This window comes from Pinus tabuliformis, chromosome 2_2 (genome assembly GCF_031772625.1).
Source record: "Pinus tabuliformis cultivar Carrire ecotype Pingquan chromosome 2_2, CPIR1, whole genome shotgun sequence".
Classification (NCBI taxonomy): domain Eukaryota; kingdom Viridiplantae; phylum Streptophyta; class Pinopsida; order Pinales; family Pinaceae; genus Pinus; species Pinus tabuliformis.
Genome location: NC_142300.1, coordinates 1,250,622,692 through 1,250,636,180, shown reverse-complemented (window position 1 = coordinate 1,250,636,180; position 13,489 = coordinate 1,250,622,692).

The following is a 13,489-nucleotide window of genomic DNA, read 5'->3' as shown; positions in this document are numbered from 1 at the left end:
GATGCCTAGGCACCCTAATGTCGCTAGACTTGGGAGAAGGTGAAAGAATAGGAGTTTCGGTGACCACCCTTGGTATATCAGTGCCTTATTACTTGGGAGAATGGAGTTTATGTTGATTATGTGTAATATTTCTTGGTTTCCAGTCAAGGATGCCTCAAAATTACTTCACAAACCCTCTAGGTCAAGTGAAATCAATCTTGCAGCTTTTATACTTCAAATGTACAAGAGGAATGGATTTTGAAGGTCATATTTTACCTCTAGGAGATTTCGCTCATACTACAAGGGCCAATGCATGGAGAGAACGTTATAATAGAGACAATCCCACAATATTAAGCAATAGTTTTCTTGCGGCAATTGGCCTTAAAACAACAAAAATCCCATTGAGCATATATGACAAAAGTAACAAAGAATAGCATAAAAATTTTGTACTTACATGCAGTAGAGTATATCCAACCATTCAAAAATGAGAATAAATAAGCTCTAAGAGAAGATAAACCAATAACCATACATCAAAATTCATCCATAAATGTTCCAATTCATCCTCAAGCAAAAAGTGTGAAATTCTCTAAAGGAAAGAGAGATCCAATCCAAAGCGATGATGAGAAAATGATCTCGCCTCACTTGTATTTATACACATCTAAGGTGTTTGAATTAACCTCCTTAGCCTACATAAGCCCCAAAAATAAAATAATGTGCTAATAATATAACCTTTTAGTGACAAGCCCACCAAAATAACTCACAAATGAAAAAGTAAGCGTCTCAAGAGGACAACTAATAATATATGCATGTCGTAGGGCCCTCTAAGAGGCCTAATGAGGTCCATGGATGCCAAATGAAGAATATGGCCCTCAAAAGCAATGGAAAAGGGGTTTGACCCTTGTGATAACCTGTGGTGCTCCAAATGACTGTGGGGGCACATAAGTGTCCTCATGGGTCTCCAAACAAATCGAAGATGCCTGTAGGTTTCCCTCAAGGTCTAGGATGATAATGTAGGAGATGCCACATCATCATAGAAGTCCTGGATCATATGCCAAGTGTGTGGTGTAGATTTAGGGATAGTTGGGCATGATGGATTAGGTGTATCCTCCTCGTCCAACAAGTGAACCATGAGCAATCTCTGAACGGATGTGGAGATCCATAAAGTGTACTTTGTTGTTATGGAGGCCCATGGCTCTCAATCCTCACCCTACATGTGCCAATGTAGCCCTCTGGAGGGTTAGGATCCTGTATTGGGAGACCAAACCGCAAATGGAAACCATCTACAATCCTGCATAAGATCCAATACATCCCTAAGGCTTCAAGTACAACAAGTCATTAGAGAAATCAAGCAAATGATCTTACCTAATTATGGGCCACAGGTGGGGACTTCATAATGGTCTACCCTTCCATAATGGTCTTTATGATGTTCCAATGTCTCCTAAACTCCCAATGGGGTTAACCAAGTACCCTATTAGGTGGTTTATGCTTCTAAAGGGGATAATATAGTAAAGGTAGATCCGTCAAAAGGTGGTGGCATGTGGTAGATAGGTGAATGAGGTAGGGAATGAGAAGGGGAAGCTGTGGGTCACATGTTGGGGCACAAGGGTAGCTAATAAGAGGGAATCCCACACTTGGGTTTATAAGGTGTAGGAGGGAGCAATCGTGGTACATGAGGTGCCCCGAACTTGATTTTTCCACCATTATTTATATGCCTTTTTCGTTTTAATGTTTTTCTTTGATTGACTACTTGAGGCTCAAGGGGATAGAGCATGATGTATATGATATAGTAGTGAATTCCCCCCTTTAAGGTGGGGGTTTTCATCGCTCACCAGGGCAATCATGGGTTCCTATATGATGAGGGAGGTTCATGGAACATGTTGGAACTAGGGTGATAACCATGATGATGGGGTAGAGCTTCATGTAATGGCTTTTTCCCACGTGCTAAATGTTTTTCCCGCCCATCTTTTTTCATGTTGTGGTACTTTTCTTATTGAATGTGGCCATATATGCTTTTAACTTTCTTTTTAGTTGCATCAACCTCTGGGCTTCATTCTAGGCCATAACCCAAGGTGTGGGTAAGGGGAAGGAACGAGCTAACCCTATGTGGACCCAATGGAGGAATGTGGACCCAGGTGGGAGAAATGATGGATGGGTTCATAATGGATGGAAAGAGGGTAATATGAGTGGATAAGGGAGCAGGACCACACAACCAAAATTTGGATTTCCCATGAAATACCATCCTCTAGAACCAAATGGTCAATAAAAGATGTCCCACGGCACTAGAATCCAAGGTTTATGCCTAAAAGGGTTCTAGGGGATAAAAGCACATACCTAGCCCATTATTTCCTTTTAATCCCCCCATTAATCCATACCCAGAAGTATCCATGAGAAGCAAACTACAACACTCAGTTCCAAAATGATAAGGCATACCTTTAGATTCGAGAGGCCCACCTTCAAACATACTATCATGGTAGATGGGTGAGGGACATGGCTGGATTAGGTGGTGAAGAAATGGCACAATGAGCTAGCTTATGGTTGCAGGGGTTGCTGTTTGTTGGCTGAGGACCATCTTGGAGAAATTTTTTCTCCTAGGGATATTACCCACAAAATGGTGGGTAGCAAGCCTATTTTAGTATGCCTGATCACTGTTATGTGAGCCAAACACAATGGTAGAAAAAGATGCATGTTGTTTATAGTGTGAGTTTCTAAGGACGAGAAAGTTGACAATTGGATATAAGATGGGGAGGCTGAGCTGCTAAAGAGGTACCATGTTTTGCAGCAGTATGAAAATGTCTCATCCTTCTTCTGCATGAAGAAGATCCAACACTAGTTTACAACTGATGTTACACTGCCTTGGAATCTCCACCACAACTAAGAAATTCGAATGCCTTGCATGCATGAGATATTTTTCGTTGATTGATCAGTTAATTGGATGATCTATAAGTTAGATTGTTGCCCCACTACACAACTGACCTCCAACTAGTTCTATTAATTGTTAGAACTAGTTTAACTGAGTACAACTGGAAATAACTGAATTGGATTGCTATAAATTAACAATCACACATGCATAACTAAACTTGAAGCCCTCTAACTTGAATTTACTAGGCTAACTGAGTGAAAAGAGCCATGTCACCTTAGTTAACTGCCTCCAAGTTGTTTGCTGATGTGGAAATTTCGAATTTTTTCAATTTGACCAAGGCTAAGCCAAATCCATTCTTGCTACACTTATCAGCACTCCCTCTTAGAAGTAAAGGGATTATCAACCACTCCTATCCTAGACTTGTGGAATTAGAACTTCCCTCTTGACAAAGCCTTTATCAATATGTCAACATCTTGTTCCTTAGTCAGAATGTATTGTAGCAACATTATCCTCCTCTGCACATAGTTCTGTAAATGATGATACCATATATCAATATGCTTGGATCGATTGTGAAATATTGGATTCTCAAAGAGCTTAATGCAACTCTGGTTAACACAATAGATCATAGTCGGATCCATCTCCTAACCAAACAGTACCGTAAGTATCTTTCTCATCTAGATCACCTCACATGATGCTTCACTTGCAACCATTTTTTTAGCTTATACTAAGTTGAGCGCTACAGACCTTTGCTTCCAGCTATACCAGGGAATTGCAGCGGGCCCAACACTAAAAATTGCACCTGATGTACTATTTCATTTAGATGGAATCCATTCTCAATCTGCATTTGTGAAGCCATACAACTTCACTCCCTTTGTCCGTATGTACCATAATCCATACAAAGTAGTGCCTTTGAGGTACCATAAAACATGCTTTAATTCCTTCCAATACAATTTGGTCGGCCTAACCATAGCTTGGCTTAGTTGGTTGACTTCATAGAACATATCTGGTTGTGTGTTCACAAGATACATCAGTGAATCCAGTAGTTACCGGTAAATGATAGCATCAACCTCTTCACCTAAAGTGACATTCTCCTTCCTCTAGTTGGTTGCTAGAGGTGTCTCCATGAGCTTACAACTCTCCATGTGAAATCTTTGCAGTATCTCGGTGGCATACTTTCCTTGAGACACAAAAAATTCCCCATCACCTTGCCATACTTCTAGCCCGAGGAAGTAGTGCATGAGACCCATGTATTTCATCTCAAATTCCCTTGTTAAGTCCTCCTTTCAAGAGATGATTAGTTGTTCATCAATTGTAAGTATCAAATCATCAACATATAAAACAATGATAATAAATTTACCTTCTACCAAAATATGATAGAGGTTTGCATCTACTTCACTTCTGGTGAACCCAAACCTATTGAGATAACTATCAATCTGAGTGTACCAAGCTCTGGATGCTTGTTTGAGGTTGTACAATGCGCACTTGAGCCTGCACACATGATACTCCTAATTAAATGTATCAAAATATTTTGATTTCTCTATGTACACTTCCTCCTCTATAACACCATTGATAAATGTTGCTTTTACACCCATTTGGTGGATCTTCCACCCCATCTGCGTAGCCAGTGCAATAATTGATCTAATGGATGAATACCTTGCTACGGGAGAAACGGTTTCCTCATAGTCAATTCCCTCAACTTGAGATAATCCTTTGACCACAAATCTAACTTTATACTTCTCTATGCTTCCATCTGTTGCATGCATACTTAACTTTGAAGATCCATTTTGAACCCACAACTATTTTTTTTGTCGATCTTGGGACCCAACATTGTTCTTTCTGATGGATTTGTATTCTTCCACCATTGCATCAACCCAAACTGGTTTCTCAACTTCTTCCTCAAAAGAGGATGGCTCAATCTCTACAAGCTTAGTCATTAGATCCATGTAGCCATTGTACCTCTCAGGTGACCTCTTTTGCCTGTGCAAATTTGAAGGAGATCCCACATTCTCCCTCTCATCTTGTACTAGTCTTTCAGCTTCCCTAGTTATTTTCCTATATTCTCTGGATGGTTCTACTTGAGTGGATATCTCCACTCTACCTCCTCTCTACTCCTCCATTTGTGGCTGATCCACAACTACTTGAGGCTCCTCCTTTGGAGCTAAAAGCTCCTCTTCTGGTGGGATCTGAAGCTCCCTCTCAAGAGAGCATATCATTACTTTCTCCTCATCAAACTTTACATCCCTTCGCGCAACTATCATTTTGAGGGAAGATAAGTACACTCGGTAATTGTGTGGAGTTTCACTCTAACCCACAAAAACTCCCAACTATGTTGTCATCTCAAGTTTCTTCCTCGAATATTTAGGGACATGGCAGTAAACAGAGGCTCCAAAAATTCTGAAATGAGACACATTCATCTTTCTTCCCATGAAGGCCTTCTTTGGTGTAATCATACCAAGAATATGATGATGACTCTAGTTATGCAAGTAGACTACTTTGTTACATGCCTCTCCCAAAATTGCAGTGGCAGGCCTTGGTCATTTAGCATATCTCTCGCAGCTCCCACAATGTTTCAGTTCTTTCACTCAGATACCCCATTCTGTTATGGGTTGTGGGGAGCTATCAGTTTTCTTCGAATCTTTTCTTTGGCACAAAACTCCTTGAAGTCATTGGAAACATTCTCACCTCCATTGTTGCTCCTAAGAGCCTTAAACTTATTACCAGTCTCTTTCTCAACTAGTGCCTTGAATTCTACAAATTTTGAGAATGTCTCATCCTTCTTCCGCATGAAGAAGATCCAACACTTTCTTGAGAAATCATCAATAAAAATAGCATAGTATTTATGTTTGGCAGTGGAGGCCATTGAGAAGGGTCCATAAACATCAGAGTGGACTCTCTCCAAGATTGCATTTTCTTTGTTGTCTCGGTCATGGAATGTGGATTTTACATACTTCCCCAAGGTGCAATCCTTACAGAGATCCTACTGCTCAAGTGATCCTTTAGGGAGGTCAGTGGTTATTTGATGTGTAATTTTTAGGGTGGCATGGTGTAAATAACCAAGTCTTCTATGCCATAGTTCACCAACATTTCAACTCTACACTTTCTCTGCCTAACTGCTTAATGCAGTGCAATATTCCACATCAATTTTGTACAATTTCTTCACACAAACCCTGATCTGCTTCACTTTCCCAATAACTATGTGTCTCAAAAAGGCTTTCCCTTTACTGAAAATAACATCATAGCCACAATATTCCATAACTTCAAAAAATATGAGGTTCTTCTTCAAGTCTGGTACAAACATGACATCTTTGAGGTGAAGTGGGGATCCCAACTCCTTCTTAAAGGTTATTGTACCAATCTTGGTAGCACTGTACCTTCCATCATCCTAAAGCTCAATATGCATATGGAAATATTTCTCCTCTAGGTCACTGAAAAACTTTCTACACCCTGTCATGTGGAATGAGGCACCTGAGTCCAAGTACCACACTCTCCCCATCACACTGTTGGCCATGCATTCTATCAGGGTGAAGTCTAACTCGAACTACAAAGCCAATGCTTCACCTACTTCTCCTCTTGAGTTCTTCTTGCTAGCCTTTTTGTGTGGACACTTTGTAGCATAGTGTTTGAATTCATGACAATTGAAGCATTTTATTTTGGACAAGTCTTTCTTCTTGCCACCTTGGATGGAATCTAGTTTAGTTTGAGATTTATTCCCTTTTCCCTTCTTTCCCTTCCCAACCAATTTAAAATTCTCTTCATCCTCTCCCTTAGATGAAGCTCCATCTCTGGTATTTCGCCTGATTTCTTCTTGTACCAAATCAAACCATAAGTGTTCCCAATTCGGTAATTTTTCCCTTCCATTCATAGAGTCCTGGTAGTTGTGCCAGGATTTTGAAAGGCCTAAAAGAGTTAGGCTCACTAGGTCATCTTCTGCAGCATTCACACCAACCCCTCAAAGATCATCCCAAACTTATGTAAATCTGATGAGATACTACAAAAAAATATCATTTTTTTGCATCTTAATGTTTCAAAGTTTGTCTTTTTGGGCCAATTTTCTATGTTCAATGCTATTTTCAAATAGCTCAATCAATTCCTTCCACATGGAAAATGGTGTCTCTTTTCCATGGATATTTGAGACAATGTGGTCTCTCACTCCCTCCAGGATTATTCTCCTCACCTTGGCTACATCTTTCTTCCATTAAGCTAGGTTATGGGCATCAGTTGATCCTTGTTTTGGAATGTCTATCTTGACATAATCCAATAATCCATTGTCATCAAGCATTGCCTCCATGTGATCCTCCCTTGCAATGAAATTCAAGATGCCTTCCAAGGCATAGTCTAATTTTAGTCCATTGAAGGCCATTCTCCCAACTCTTAGGAAATCCTACTACATTGAAGCTGAAAATTTGAACCTGCTAAGGAACAGCTTCAAAATTCTTGTTCTAATGTGAATCCTACTCTGGTACCATGTAGAAATTTGATAGAATTGCAACCACTCAAGAAATTTAATCTAAAATCAAGAGACATAATTTTACTCTACTAGTATGTAGAATGAAATTCACAATTTAGAACAACATGCATAGACATGCAATAAGCAAAAAAACAAATACACAATGATTCCTAGGGGAACCCAACTGGGAAAAAACCCTCAAGCCTATTTTCATTAATCAATGAATTGAGAAACCATTACAATTGCTAGCTCCATCTCTGAGCTCAACTTGCAATAGAATAATTGTTCCTCTGCTCAATGAAAAATATCTGGCCAACACTTAGACAAATATTTTCTCACCATGGCCACCATTTCCTCTGTGCGAATCATGAGGAAATTGGCCCCTATTATTTAGGAATTTCCTCCAAAATTATTGCACAATTCCCAAGGATTTGATCATTGATTGGATGCAACACCTGTACACTCAACACTAGTTTACAACTGATTTTACACTGCCTTGGAATCTCCACCACAGCCGAGTAATTCAAATTCATTTCATGCATGAGATATTTTTGGTTGATTGATCAGTTAATTGGATGATCTCTGAGTTAGATTGTTGTTCCATTGCACAACTGACCTCGAACTAGTTCTATTAACTGTTATAACTAGTTGAACTGAGTGCAACTGGAAATAACTTAACTGAATTTCTATAAATTAGCAATCACACATGCATAACTGAACTTCAAGCCCTCTAACTCGAATTTATAGGGCTAACTAAATACAAGAGCCATGTCACCTCAGTTAATTGCCTCCAAGTTGTCTGCTGATGTGGAAATTTTGAATTTTCTCAATTTTACCAAGGCTAAGCTAAATTGAGCCTTTATTGCTACACTTCTCAACATTATTTGGGGCATATTGTCTCCAGGGAGGCGATCTTAGTTGATCCTAAGAAGATCAAATCCATAAGGAATTGGCCAACTCCAAAGAATGTGGATGAGGTTAGACCATTCCTGGGATTGGCAGGATACCATAGGATATTGATTAGAAATTTCTCCAAGATAGGCCATTCCATCACAACTTTGTAGAGAAACGAAAAGAAAAAATAAATTAATTAAATAAATAAATAAATAATTGAGTGGACTGCACAATGTGCAGAAAGCTTTGAGCAATTAAAGCAGTTGCTCACCAATGCACTAGTATTGAGAATTGCAGAAAATGATAAGGATTTCGTGGTGTGCACATATGCTTACAAGGAAGAGCTCGATGGAGTCTTGATGCGGGAAGGTAAGGTAGTATGCTATGAGTCCAGGAAGTTAAATGAACATGAGGTGACTTATGTAACCCGTGATCTAGAGTTGGCTACCATCATTCACGCATTGAAAATGTGGAGGCATTACCTCCTTAGCAGAAAATTTACACTAATGACATACCATAGTGGGCTCAAGTATTTGTTTGGGCAACCCAATTTGAATGCTAGGCAAGTAAGATGGATGGATACACTTAGTGAATTTGACTTTGAAATTAAGTTGATCAAATGTAAAGAGAACAAAGTTGTTGATGCTCTGAGAAGAAGACTACAGGTAAATCACTTGGTAGTTTTAAGTTCTTATAAAATGGACTTAGTAGAAAGGGTCAAAGGTGTTGGGAAGGAAGACGAAAAATGTCAACAAGTGAGAGAAAAATTGCTGCAAGGCAGCGAGGATGAAGAATATCACCTCACTCCAGACGACCTAGTCAGGTTCAAAAACAAGATTTATGTGCCAAACAATAATGAAATGAAAAGAGTGATACTGAAGGAGTTCCATGTTAAGCCTTATTCAAGCCATCTAGGATATAATAAGACCCTTACAGCCATTAAAAAGTACTAATACTTGCCTAGTTTGAGAAAGGAAGTGGATGATTTCATGGCAAAGTGCATATAATGACAATAATTAAAGGATGAGTGTAAGCATCTGGTAGGGTTGTTTCAGCCTATCCCCATTGCAGAATGGAAATGGGAGGTAATTTTTATGGATTTCATTACCTATAACCACCAAACAACATGATGAAATCATGGTGGTGGTTAACAAGCTGAGCAAGGTAGCTCATTTTGTGGCAACCAAGTCCACTGACTCTGCAAGTGACATAGCACAGATATTCATAAAGGATATTGTGAGATTGCATGGTATCCCTAAGAAAATTGTGTCAGACAGAGATGTTAGGTTAACTTCCAGGTTTTGGACAGAATTGTTTGCACGATTGGAAACGTATTTGGCATTTAGTACAACATACCATCCACAAACAGATGGGCATACAGAGAGGACTAAAACAATCCTTGAGTACATGTTAAGGATGTACGTAATGAATAAGCCCAAGAAGTGGGAGGAATATCTTCCACTTGTGAATTCACATGAAACAATGGATACCAAGAATCCATAAAAATGAACCTATTCGAGGCGTTGTATGGCAAGAGTTGCAACACTCCTATTAGTTGGAGTGATCTAGTGAATAGGGTCCTTGTTGGACCTAATATTCTTAAGGAAATGGAGCAACAATTTTAGATTGTAAAGAAAAATTTGAAAGTGGCACAGGATATGCAAAAGAGTTATGTCAGCCATCATAGGCTGCACAAAGAGTTCTAAGTTGGGGAACATGTTTACCTGAGAATTAAACCCAAGAATATTTCACTAAAGATTGGGACATGTGCCAAGCTAGCACCATCGTATTGTGGGCCTTTTGAGATCCTTGAGAGGATTGGACCAGTGGCATATAGGCTGATTTTACCTCCAGTAGTTAGAGTTCATGATGTTTTCTATGTCTCTTTGCTTAAAATATATGTACAAGATTCTGATCACGTGATTGATTGGTCTACGCTACAGATGGAACCAGAGGGAAAGTTCCAGCTAGAGCCAGCGTGCATTCTAGTCCAGAATCGAGCCATAGAACAAGTCAAAGTGTAGTGGAAGTAGTTTGGGCCAAAGGAAGCAACTTGGGAAATGGCTGACTCCATGAAAGCTAATTATCCCTTTTTATTTTTTGGTTAAGGCAAATATGTGTATGATTGTAAATAATGTATAACATTGTGTATATAAAGCTCCATAAAACAATCTGTGATTATGTTTTATTTCTGGTATTTCATATGAGCAAAAGAACACTAAGGGCAGTGTTCCCTCAAGGGGGAGGGATCTGTGACAACCCTACCCATGGTTCTCTCATAAAATGCATTGTAAATATAATCAAAAATATAAACACTTAGAAAGGGGATTGAGTCAAAGGGACACAAATTCGAGAGCCGAGGAGGAGGATTGCTTGCTTGGGATGTTGAGGCTTTCTTGTGCAGAAAATATGAATTATTGGACAACCATTAAAAGTTGGTCGGTGCATGAATTAATGAATTGGTTCTTAAAATTGAATGAGATGAAAGGAAGGTACATAGGCCCATGCCCTTGGTAACCTTCACAAGGAAAAAGGGACAAGAAAATAATAAAGGAACTACATAGTACAATCAAAGGAGGATAGGGTAGTAAATGCCAACTAAGGAAAATAGGTCATAGGAGGAAAACTAAGGGCATTCAAATTCATGATGGAGGTAGTTGGGGAAGCAGATGGAGAGAAACAAAAAACAGAGAACTTTGGTTCAATTGACAGGCAGCACAAAAAATAAGAGATGAGAAGAGAAGGGGATTGGTTCTCTAGTTCCCTGGAGGTTGTGGGTTGTGTTGCTAGTCTCTGGAGCCCTGTAACAACTTGAGTTCCCTAAAGGATGTGGATTGAGATAGAATACCTGGATCCCTGTAACAACTTGGGTTCCCTGGAGGTTGTAGGTTGAGACAAAGTCTCTGGAGCCCTGTAATTCGGTTCCTAGTGGCTATGGGTTAGGATAAAATCTATGGAGCTGTGTAACAACTTGGGCCCCCTAGAGGCTATGGGTTGAGATAGTAGACTATAGATCCGTGGAAAACTTGGGAATATACCTATCCTGGAGCAGCAACAAGGAAGACTTGGTTGAAGATCATTGGTTTCTACATTACCATTAGGGTTCTGGACTCTCTGGAAGGGAGTGAATCACTGTGTAGGCACTGGGGTGAGGCAGAGGGCCTCTAGACTTCCTGTGCTGAAGAATATGGATGCTTTTCAGCCAGTGGTATTGAGGAAGAGGTCCTCTAGAATTCCCTTTTTCAGGTGGCAGTTGGTGTTTGATTCCCTTAAGCAAGCACCCCTTTAGACTTTGGAATCCAGCTCGGGTGTGGCAATTGCAAGTAAAGGTGGCTATAATTTTCTATGGTTAGGTGGAGAGTGCTTGCTCAGACTCAGTTTTCCTGTAAATTTAAAAGACAAGTAACTATTTGTGCGTGTTTACACATTGATTACTTTATGATGCACTTTTGTTTGAAATGGTTTTCTATTTTTGGACTGTAATAGTGTTGTTGATGTAATGAGAATGTGGTTACACCTCTGTGTGGAGATTGCTTTTATGGTTGTTGTTTTTAAATGAATTTCTCAAGAACATGTCTCTGTACTAGAAAGAGGTGTCATGTGAAGCATTTCTAATGCCCTCATTAAATGAATAAACTTGAAAACAATGATTATGACACACCTCTACACTGGAATCTTGTTTTGTATGAAATACATAACAAGGTTGCTAATGGTATATATGTGAATAGCGTAATGACACCATGACTGCCACAGGTAGTGAAAGGGTCCATAAGTGTAAATCTAGTTTGTCACTAATGTCAATATGGCACTAGCTGAGATGGAAAATATTCTTGAGATGCCTGGTTCTGAATGATGATGTCATAACTTTTGTTTGAAGAAGATGTCAAGCCACAAAGATGTCAAGAAACTAACGAAGAAGTCTTACCCAAACGAGTCCTTGAACTAACTATAATGTTGCTGAGTGCCAATCATGTGCCTTGATTGGTGATCTAGACCTTAGGTGCCAATATACAAGCCTTTGAAGTGGAGGACTATAATTGATGAAATCATACACGTGATAATGTCATACTCTTTAAAGAATGACCACACTTTGACATAATTGGAAGACTACTTTGGTGTCTTTGACAAATTAATGAAGGCTTCGCTATGACATATTATTGCACTATCATTAAATACATGATGTTATACCTTCATCATGATGTTGGCTACTATCATGATGACATTATTGGTGCAAAAAAATGGAGAAGCCATGTTGTCCCAAAACATTCCTCATATTGTTCCAAATATTTTATGCACAGACATTTAAGGACAATCACAAAGAAAATTAATTTTCACTACCTTAGAAGCAGCCTCTCAATGTGATTCCTATACCATGTTTTAGAGCATAATTAACTACAAGTAGTTTGTGAGATATCGAATTTTCAAGTTAAAAATATATATTACTGACCAATGAGCCGACCTCAGCCCTCTAGGACATGTCGGCCTCAATTGGGGTCACATCCTTTCGATTTTCCTCATCAAAAGGGTATATATATATATACATAAGGAGCTCGACCTTTTAGATAGACAAGAAGATTGGATTTGAAAATGACACGAAGCATATAGAGTTCACAGTTTACACCTTGTGAACTTAAACTGAACTTGGCGGAGGATACTGTTATGCCCCTATACCAATAGGTGTCATATGTCATGATTGACTTGGTTTAACTCTGAAATATGTTCATACCTTTACTTGTTGCAAATGTTTTCCATATTTGTGAAAAAACTGAAAATTAAAAAATGTAAAGAGGGTATGCCCTAAAAGAAAAATCAAAGGGCAAAAAGAATAAAGAAAAGGTCAAAAAAATGAAAGAAAATGAACCCCAACAAAAATAAAAAGACCATGAAAGTGTGTAAGCCCAAATGCCACTACTATTTACTTTATGCATAATAAACATTGTGTGCAACTTGTCATCTATGCCACAATCCATGGTAACCAAATAGCTTAATCTTGGTTATTCCATGTTTTCAATTTCACGTTTTTAGATATAGAGAATAAAGATCTGACCAAACAGTTTAAGGTTGGCAGATAGTAGATAGGTAGAGTGAATAAAAGGAGCTCAACAGTTTAATCTGAGCCCTTGGATGTAATAAGGATAGACTTAGATAGATATCACTATGTAAAAGAAAAGAAAGTTTGAAAAGGGTTTGCCAGTTTAAGTGCACCCTAATAAAGGAGTGAAAAAGCTAGGATAAAGTAGGTAGGGTAAGTAGATGATAGTTGCAGAATAAATGTGTGGTGAATGGTTAAGTTTAATGCTTAAATCTTT